Source organism: Natator depressus, chromosome 1 (genome assembly GCF_965152275.1).
Source record: "Natator depressus isolate rNatDep1 chromosome 1, rNatDep2.hap1, whole genome shotgun sequence".
Classification (NCBI taxonomy): Eukaryota; Metazoa; Chordata; order Testudines; family Cheloniidae; genus Natator; species Natator depressus.
In genome coordinates this window covers 101,997,117-102,007,222 of record NC_134234.1, presented here as the reverse complement: position 1 = coordinate 102,007,222, position 10,106 = coordinate 101,997,117, and the positions used below count along the sequence as shown (strand labels likewise).

At 40.6% G+C, this 10,106-nt stretch overlaps 1 long non-coding RNA gene across 1 annotated transcript; it reads right to left on the bottom strand.

Moving 5' to 3' along the window:
• Window positions 1-389: 389 nt before the first annotated feature.
• LOC141982531 (uncharacterized) lies at window positions 390-9,581 on the bottom strand. Its single transcript, XR_012638111.1, has 3 exons — window positions 9,570-9,581; window positions 1,330-1,464; window positions 390-477 (listed from the first exon to the last, which is right to left on the bottom strand). It is a non-coding gene; the product is annotated as an uncharacterized LOC141982531 (long non-coding RNA).
• Between the last annotated feature and the right edge of the window lie 525 nt (window positions 9,582-10,106).

Sequence of the window (10,106 nt, the reverse complement as noted above, 5' to 3'; positions counted from 1 at the left end):
GTGGTCCCACCAGTCTGTGCTTGTTTCCTGGGCCCAGAATTGGGGTTCCACAGCATGAACCTGCCTCATTACCACCAAGATGTTCAAAGTGTCATAGCCCGTGCTTTGAGAGTAGTCTGTGTCCATGTCCTCATCACTATCATGATCACGCTGTCGTCGCCTCCTCGCCTGCTTTGCAGGTTCTGCACATACTGCTGGATAATGCGCGAGGTGTTTGCAATGCTCACAACAGCAGCAGTGAGATAAGCAGGCTCCATGCTTGCCATGATATGGCGTCTGCGGGAGAACAGGAGAGCAGAGTTGCAGCAGAAGCAGTGGATGATGATGGATGCCACGAGAATAGATATTTATAGAGAACGACGATAGGACCTGCGAGATGGCACCAGGAGAGCAGGAGAGCAGAGTTGCAGTAGAAGTGGTGGATGATGACGATGGTTAGCAGTCCTACTGCACCATCGGCTGACAGCAGTATGGCATCTGCATGGAAAAAAGGCGCAAAATGATTGTCTGCTGTTGCTTTCATAGAGGGAGGGGCGACTGATGACATGTACCCAAAACCACCCGCGACAATGTTTTTGCCTCATCAGGCATTGGGAGCTCAACCCAGAATTCCAATGGGCAGTGGAGACGAGGGAACTCTGGGATTGCTACCCACAATGCAACACTCCAAAAGTCAACACTAGCCACGGTAGTGAGGACGCATTCCGCCAACCTAATGCGCTTAGTGTGGACATACACAATTGACTGTATAAAATCGATTTCTATCAATCAAATTCTATAAGATTGACCTAATTTCGTAGTGTAGACATACCCTGAGTGGGCATGCAGCTCCTCTCTCTGGAACTGGGATGCACAGATTACTGTACATTAAGTTTTTCCCATCCATTAATTTCTGCACAGAATGGAAATGCATGGTCCTAGTCCATCTTCCTGTATCTACAATGTATTATCAACAAAGATGAGAAATAAACTGTGGACAGAAGCCGAAATGATTTTTTCCTTGTTTCTAGTGTAAATCAAAAGTGATGTGGAATCCCGTAGGATACTGATCCTTCCTAGAGACATAGAATAAGGTCTTTATTTATCGCTAATGTATGAATCACTAATTAAGCCAGACTTAGAGGAGCATTTATCTGATAATCATCGAAAACCTGACCTTTATTTTTAATTTAGGTGCCAGGACATCTCTCTCTACTGTGACCAACTGACTACCATTCTCCTGTGCTGACCAGGATAGTTTTTCAACGTTTTTATTGTTTCATATCACTTAGGATACAAAATAAACTTTGAAAATCATGCCACATAAAGAAAAACATGACCAACACTTACCCGGGCTGCTGAAGGGCAGCCTCATGCTCCAGTGGAATTTCACAGCGCTTAAGATGTTGTCAGAATAGTGCACAGTGCTGGTATCACAGTAGTGCTGGATCCTGCTGGCCAAGGTAGGAACAGATATTGTAAAGCCTAAAAAACATATGAGGGCAATAGCCAAATAATGTGTTGCTTGCTGCTTGTAACCTGGTTAATGAGGGCTTTCTGCAGGTAATGATGGAAAGAGCGTGGTGTTATATTTTGCAGGCAGTACTCCCTTAAGTTATGGTTAGTAGCACTTCCTAATAATCCCAGAGATTCAAACTCTGGTTGAATAGTTTCTTGCTCTGCAAACAGCCCCATGTATTTCAGTGAAGAGCAAGAGGCCGTTCACTGTGAGTAAGGGCATATGAAGATGTGAAAATATTGTAGAACTTCTAAAAGATTGTTGGAAATCAAGTAATCAGCAACCTTTGCCAGCTAAAGTGTTTCTATTTGCATCTGTGTGATCCATTTTTCCTGGGGTTCTCTCTTTGTTTTGGTAATAATTACTGGCACTAGGGTGAAATTCACTGCAGCTACATGCAGCCTGAATAATTGGGATTTATGCTGGCAAAAAAACAAAGGATGAATTTCATCCCCAAATTCAACAACAGGCTGCAGAGCCCCTATGTGGCACCAACCTAGAGTCCAAACCAGCAGTTAGAGAGTCCTCTATGGCATGCTGAAGGTTTCCTCTCTCCTGCCTGTGAGACTACAAAATTGAATGCATAATAATGCAGCCAACTTGGCTAATTTGGTTAAAAAATAGTTTGTTTCATCTGCAGTTCAGAGGTAACTTTCAGTAGCTCTTACACTAGCTAACTATCCTTCTAAAGAGTAGTGTGAGAGAGAAGACATACCGCACAGGTACCAAAACCTCTTGGCTCCCAACTGGCTGCCATCAGTTAGGAAAACCCATTAATAAGGTGTGTAATATCCAAAGTTTAACTGTGGTTGTGGAGTTTTCAGGGCTTGCATATAGGTAGAGGAAGACCAGGAAAAATAGAGTTATCTTTATGTTAATATTTTAAATGAAGAACTTTGGTTAGAAAGCTATTATGTTTGTCCCCTCCCACATATGGTTGACCTTCATTTTGGGGCAGTGTGGTAAAAATTTTACTGTCACTGATTGATGTCCAAGGGCATGTTTGCTGATTTAACACAGGGCCTTGTGTGGATGTGGGTACTGTTTTAATAAAACGGTGGTAGGCAGGCAAGTAGGCGAGAAGCTTCTAGATCAGTGGTTCTCAAACTGTGGGTCGGGACCCCAAAGTGGGTCGCTTCAACCCTGGGTGGTGGGGCTCATGTTACCGGCCCACTGCCTGAGACTGAAGCCCTTGGGCTTCGGCTTTGGCCCCTCACCCAGGGCAGTGGGTCTCGGGCTTTGGCCCCGCTACCCACAGCAGTGGGGCTTGGGCGGGCTCAGTCTTTGGTCCCCACATCCTGGGGTCATGTAGTAATATTTGTTGTCAGAAGGGGGTCACGGTGCAATGAAGTTTGAGAACCCCTGTTCTAGACAGAAATTCTACAGTGAAGCATAGGGAACAACAGAATTCTAATAGTCACCTTGTAACACTGATCAAAAGAACTATTACAGTGGTTCTGTACCATTGTCACATGAATGGTGTTCAGGACTGTCACTCCAGTAACTTTTTAAAAGGCTTTAAAATTCACTCAAACTGAGAAGAAATATTGTTCCAACTTATTTCTATGTATTACATTGTGTCAATATACTTGACAGGATATCTTTTTAACATTCATTTGCTTCATCTAGGATAAGTGCACCTAAAAAATGATCAAGAATTAATAATTTTCTTCTCAGTAGTGCCATATGTTACACTTCTAAGTATCCACAATGCAGCAAGCTTAAAATAGACCATTATAAATATCCTGCAGAGTCGTTGATTCCACTCTTGTCCTGCTAAATGAAGGACAGGAGCTCTAATATTCAGGAAAAATAACCTCTGAAAAGAGGAACAAAATACAAATCTTTAGGTGATTCCCACGCTTTGATTCAACCATTCAAATGAGTCAATAAAATTCTCAGTATCCTTATACCTGGCAAACCCAGCTTCAGCTTTTCATATGAAAACACAGGCTTTAAAATGCCCAGTTTTATACATTCCCAAATTAGCATTAACAGCAGTTTGTGGAATAAAGAGAATAATATATACACTAATCTAAAATAATACAGTATTTTAGAATCTGGCCTGTCCATCACATCATCATCCTTATATTGTACCTTCCTGAATTCCACCCACCCTTCTGCCCGCTCACCAAATTTCAGCAGAACAATACTCATACAACACTTAAAAGCAGCCCCCTATGGACTGGAAAAAGCAGCAACTAGTCGGCACACTGCACAACTCTGGGGGGAGGGCAAAGCAAGGATACCAAGACTTTGTCTTCACTGGAAAAAAGGGTTTGGGGGAGGTTTTTTTACATCAACATAGATGTCTATATTTTGATGCAGCAAGTTGAGGTAATCTCTATACCTCTCATGAGGGGCTTATGTTGACTTGCCACATAGAGGTCAAAACTACCTGTGCCTTGTCTCTGCTAAGATTTTACACTGAGATAGCTATCTTGCTGTAAAAACTACATACCTATTTTTGAAGTAAAGACAGAGCCTCAGGCAAATCCTTGTTCTTACAAAAGGCACCATTAGATCCTTAATAGCTAGACGGAGGAAACCAGACCTTGCGTTTTAAGTCCTCATCTAACAAACTCTCACATAGTCAACTGAATAGATTTCAGTTCCCACTGCTGGAAGAATCATGTGTCTACCTGAGAAGGATGAATGGTGTTGTTAAGCCTGGTCATATTTAAATTCCTCATTCAGAGAGTTGAAGTATTTTAAACCTGATATTTAGACTGTAAGTCACCTCTCTATCTAAGGAGATCTTTATATGTTTTCTTAAACTGGTGTATAGTGTTGCTGTGTTCTTTGTGGGCCTGATCCCACTTGCACTGAAGCAATGTGAGTTTAGCCATTTTATCAGTGGGCACAGTGGTAGGCCTGATTCTTCAAAGAATATACTTGTGTGCCTAAGTCCATCCCCATTCAGCAAAACACTTAAGGCACTATATAAAGACAGTTATCGTAGGTGCTAAGGCTTTGCACAAAACACAGTGAATGCAATAGGTAGTCAGGTACAAAAATCCCTTATCTAGTGTCTGAAAATTTGAAATATGAGGAAATAAAACATTTTTACTTGGATTTCAAACCATAACTCAACAAGGTAGAGCTTGGAATATTTGATACTCTTAAATCTTAATTTCTATTCAGCATAATAAACTAAAAAACATTTCTTTTGGACTTCTCTACTGAAATCAGCATAGACAAACTAAATTTAGAAGCTAACTTGACTCTTCTTTAAGGCTTCCTTTCTTCATGTTGGTAATTCAGTATTTTTGCTAGAGTCTGTCTTGGAAGTGGTCCAAGTATTGCAACAAGATTGAACACCAACTTTACCCAACACATCAGTGTTATACCAAGGAGGTCTTTACAATAAAGTAAATTTTCCTGTAAAAGCTTTTGAACGTTTCAGAGAGAAACCTAATGAAGGGTTTTATTCTATGAGAAGTCTTGTTTATCACTAGTAAGCCTTGGAAGCACAGTAGTTTTTAACCCCGCTTCAAATTCTGACATTTCTGTCAGGGTCAGATCAGATCCAATGTGCATAATAAAACATCTAGGTTGTCACATGAGGCTAAAGTCAGCTCCAGGCAGGGGAGCATGCCCCAGGAAGTCTAGAATAAGGGTTTGTAGATCACATAAGACCAAAAAATGATTTTAGAAAAATGAAAAAAAATTAGGAAGGGCACACTATAAGGATGAACAAACCTTGAAGCTTCTGCTACACAGAGGCCGAGCACCTTTGAGCTTTCACACGAGTGAGCAGCACTTCACTGCGTGTTTCCCAGTGACTATGGACCAGTCACTTCTGAGATGCTGATTTTCCCATAGATACAGCCACTTGGCAGCATTCAACAGCAGCAATGTGGGCTTTGCAGTGGTACTAGTGGGCTGAGCTGTATTCATACTTAGGTGGCAGAATAATCTTCTGCTAGGCTTCAAGACTGGCAAGACCTTTTTGGACTTGGATTACCTGCCTTGGTAGGTTCAAATAGACCACACTGAAATATATGGGGCCTGCTGGGTGGGCAAGCCATGGCCTTCCCTCTCTGAAGGCTGACTGTACTTGTTAAATAGCAAAAGTCCCTGCCCAGGTGACTACAACCTTTGCAGGTGTCTTTCTGTTCTGACTCCAGCTCCTATGGTTGTCCTTTGGCTATGACTTCTTCAGCCAGTTTCAGTAACTGAAATTCCCTCCAGCTCTAGCAATGTAGGGTTTATCCACAAGGTCTTATGGCTATCAGCCACTTCAAGCTGGCTGCTTCCTCAGAGTTTACAGACCTATTCCCATTAAGAAGACCTTGAGCAACTCTCTACAGCTCTACCTTTCTTACTCACCAGCCATGTGACCCACATTGTCATGGTTTCTCAGGTGGCTGCCTCTGCTCAGACAGCCATTGTATTAACCAAACAGGGTTCAGATAAAACGTACATGAACTATCATACATTGACATGAGGTTAACAAGTGCCTTTTGAATATCTCATGACCATACATGACATTTCAACCATTATCCAGTGTAACCTTTTATAACTGCATCATTGTTGCCAACTGCCCATTGGAGTACCTTTTGCACATGCTCCAGCCCAAAAAAGGTCATCCAATGGGCAGCTTGACTAACAGTTTTTAAATTCTCATCAACCTTCTATTCTCCACTCAGCCATATCTCAAGTGGAAGTACAGCCTACACTGATGACCAGAACTATCCTCCAAGTGCCTCCATTAACTCTCCTAGCTGGCTCAGGTAAAGATCTTTAAGCAGCCCCTTGATAATCCTTTGTGGACTCAGGCCTTCTGTGCAGATCAGTTCTGCTAAAATTCCATTGATATAAATTATTTCCTTATGTGCCGAGAAAGGGGCTAGGAAAGTATATAATGTGCAAAGAAATGGTTTAACAATTTTTTTTTGTTTAGTAACAAGGACAGCCATTCGTTGGTAGTGAAGCAAGGCACTAGAAACTCAAGGTAAAAATAGATGTTTATGATGTTTATTTACCTAGAAGATTAAGTCAGTCTACTGTTAAGAACTACTGTGGCACATGACCAGAAAGGGTTAAACATCCTGAAAAATAAATGACTCAAATTCAATGCTTAAAGACATGTGGGGAGATAAGGTTTGTGTTTCTGTGTATTTACATATATGTGGGTAGTGGTCAACAATGTAATCAGTCCCTGTGTATGCTGTACTCTGTTAATTCAGAGATTAAAAGAACATCCTACCATTTAAATGAATTGTAAACATAGTGTATCACTGTATTCATCTCTCTTTTAAAATGTACAGCAAATCACCTGTAAATGGTGGAAAAACAGGCAATTGCCTTATGTTAATCTGTGTGAATAATTAGGCCCTCATTTCCTAAACATTGTAGTTATTGTTCCCCGAGGGACTCCAACCTGTCAAAGAAGGCTTGAAATTATATAAAATATCCTTGGGTCCTGAGGACTGTTTAATCTAACAGACAAAGACATGACAAGATCCACTTGGCTGAAAGTTGAGGCTTGACTAATTCTAACTGGAAATAAGGAGCACATGTTTTGACAGTAAGGCTAATTAACTATTGGACTAATTTAGCAAGGAATGCAGTGGATTCTTCATCACTTACAATTTTTAAATTAAAATCAGATGTCTTTCTAAAATATATAGTTTAGTTCAACTACATGTTATTGGAATAGAAGCAGCAAATACTGGGGGAAATTCTGTGGCCTGTGTTATGCAGGAAGTCAGATTGGATAATCACAATGGCCCCTTCTGGCCCTAACATGAATTTAAAGAAAAAGAAAACAGGTAAAGTAAAGTGTCATGGACTGGGGGGACGCGGTCCATGTATATTCCTAGCACGACACAATCTTATGCTAAAAGCATATCGTTATCTATAGTCCAATAGAATTTAGAGGCCTGGTCAGATATTATGATGGTAAAGTATGCTTGTTGCATACATGAGTTGCAACAGTTTTACAATATCTTTGTTCAGACTTGCTCAAAGTTTACATTGACAATTCTACACAAATAAGCATGTCAGGCCATGCTGAGATAAACGTCAATTACATGCTGATGCCACTGACAGGACTGTTGCAATGACAGGCTGTTTTGAGTTGGTTCTTGTTGACAGATGAGGAAAGACAGACTTAGGATTTAGAGGAAAGGAAAAAATATTAGTTCTTTAAGTAAAGATTCTGCAAGTATTGTCAGTGTGATGTATGGAAAGACACTGGACTTGGATGGATATACTAGAGGGAAAAGAGGCTGACACAAGGGAACTGAACTGGGGAACCTCCTAAAAATCACAAGCTGCTACACCATGAGCTAAGGAGCCAAGCCTGCACAGCTGGGGGCTGTAACAATGCCTATTCTCTGCAGAGGGGGCTCAGAGGAGAATCTGTAACATACACCCACCATTGGGTTACCCAGTGTATGTGTTCCTACCTTTCCTTTGCAATGCATCCATGGATCAGCAATAATTTGGCAGGTTACGCTGGGCAATGCAACTTGGGACACCAATAAGCACGATTGGCAGGGCTGGTAGCCTTGGAATGGGTTTGTTTGGTTTGAATGGACCCAAGAACCTGTGCATACAAGGCAACATTTGAAGATGGCACCATTTTAAAAGCTGACTACAGCTTCTCTAAAGCATAGCAAGATTCACTGCCCAGCACAGTCTCCCTGGCATCTCTTACAGAGATAATGCCTCTAAGCACTCATTGGCTGCACCATCTGCCCTCCCACAGTGCAAAGCTTTGACTCTTAGAGGTGTAATTTAATCCATATTGTTTTATGCTTCTGGGACTTGTCATGCCTGTGACCATGTCCAATTAACATTCTGTTTCCTGCATTATGAACAGACTAAAAGCTGGCTCTTAATGTGCAATTAATATAGAGTTGTGCCTCCTGTTTAAGAAAACCAACTACTGATTGAGTGTGTCAATAAACATCACAAATGGGCTACAGTCTGGACAAACATGTCATAAAATAATATGGCAGTATGTATCTACAGCACCTGAGAAAAGGGGTGAATGAAGGCATCCATTGTTCTATGGCATATGAGTTGAAAGTCAGGGGAATAATATCATACAACACTGTAATTGTAGAAAACAGTTATGAATGTGCCATGTTGATATGCATCAAGCAAACATTATTTCCCAATCCCTGACCAGAATAGATTCTGTTACACAATTTTACATACTGGGCACAATGTCCAAGCCCAACCCTGACTGTGGGTCAAGTTCCAATACAAACTGACTAGGTTAGTTGAAACAGTAGATCAGATGCATAGTCTTGAAGGCATTTGTGTTCTTTTCTTTATCACAATCCCTTGGTGTTCACCTACAATTATATAAGATCAGGCAGTCTCTTCATTCTGAATCCATGAAAAAATTTTGAAAACAGTCATTACAACTAGACATTTGGCACCTAAATTGCAACAAAATTTCCACCGGTGAAACTTAATGTTTACTGAGAAACTGACCCTGGGCTCTTTTGAAAATCTGGCTCACCTGAATGTGTGTCACCACTGTGCTATAAACCCAGAGAGCTTGCATGCTGCAGGAGGACTCTACTTATGGCTCTTTAAGTAAAGTGGGTCCTGCACTGTAATTCCTAGAAATCTCACCACCAGGCTTTCAAGACAGATCTTATGGGAGTTTTTAAGGAGATGGCTCAACATGGTCAGAGAAAAGAAAATGAGAGAATGAGGGCAGAAAGTTCTTGATCAGCAGCAGGAAGGAAAGGAAAAATTCAAGAGGTAGGTGTTGAGCAGGTTTCTTTGTTTAAAATAGGAGAGCAGCTAAGCCCATTCCTCTTGCTTGCTACAGAGAAATAGGCATAACATTGTTGCTGTGACTGTGGCTAGATGATCTCAGTGCAGGAGAAGGAAAGCTAATTTGGATCAGTTCTCTTCTAGCTGTAGATCAATGACTACCAATTGGAGCCAGACAAATACAAGAAAATGTCTAGGACTATACATTCAAATTTTGTAATTAAGTCATCTCAAGCATCTTGACCACAACTTTGTTAACTTCCCACAAATATTCCAGCAAATTATACTTCCGAGAGTGAATATTTGTGAAAGTTGAAATACTCACCAACAGCAAACTTCGAATTGTATATGCGATTGTAAATTCAAAGTCCCAATTTTTTCCCGTGTTGAGTAGGTATGTAAGCTATGAAGTCAGAGAACAAAAAAATACAAAAAACAATATATCTAACAACAAAGCTCAATTTTTGAACATTCACAAACTGTTCACAATAAATCAACAAACCAGCAATTGTTTGGTGAAGAAAAGCATCAATAATTTTGAATAATGACTAAATCTGAGAAAATCATAATTTTCTTAGGAACAATTCACAAATGGTGGGGGAGAAGAAAGGTATCAAATAAGTTCTTTTCTGCTACCAGCTTTAGTGTCAATCTAGGCATGACATAGCAGAACTGATCAAGTGTTCATCTAGTCTAGAGTCTTTTCATTCCAGGTTCCAGTATTCCACTTCCAACAATATTATGGGAAGTCAATTTCCCATAAATTGGTGATCAGTTTATATCCAGAAGCATTTTGGCTGATTCTTTGCAATTTTATCCTAGCTGTATATCAAATTCCAATCAATAAAAGATTACTCAAAAC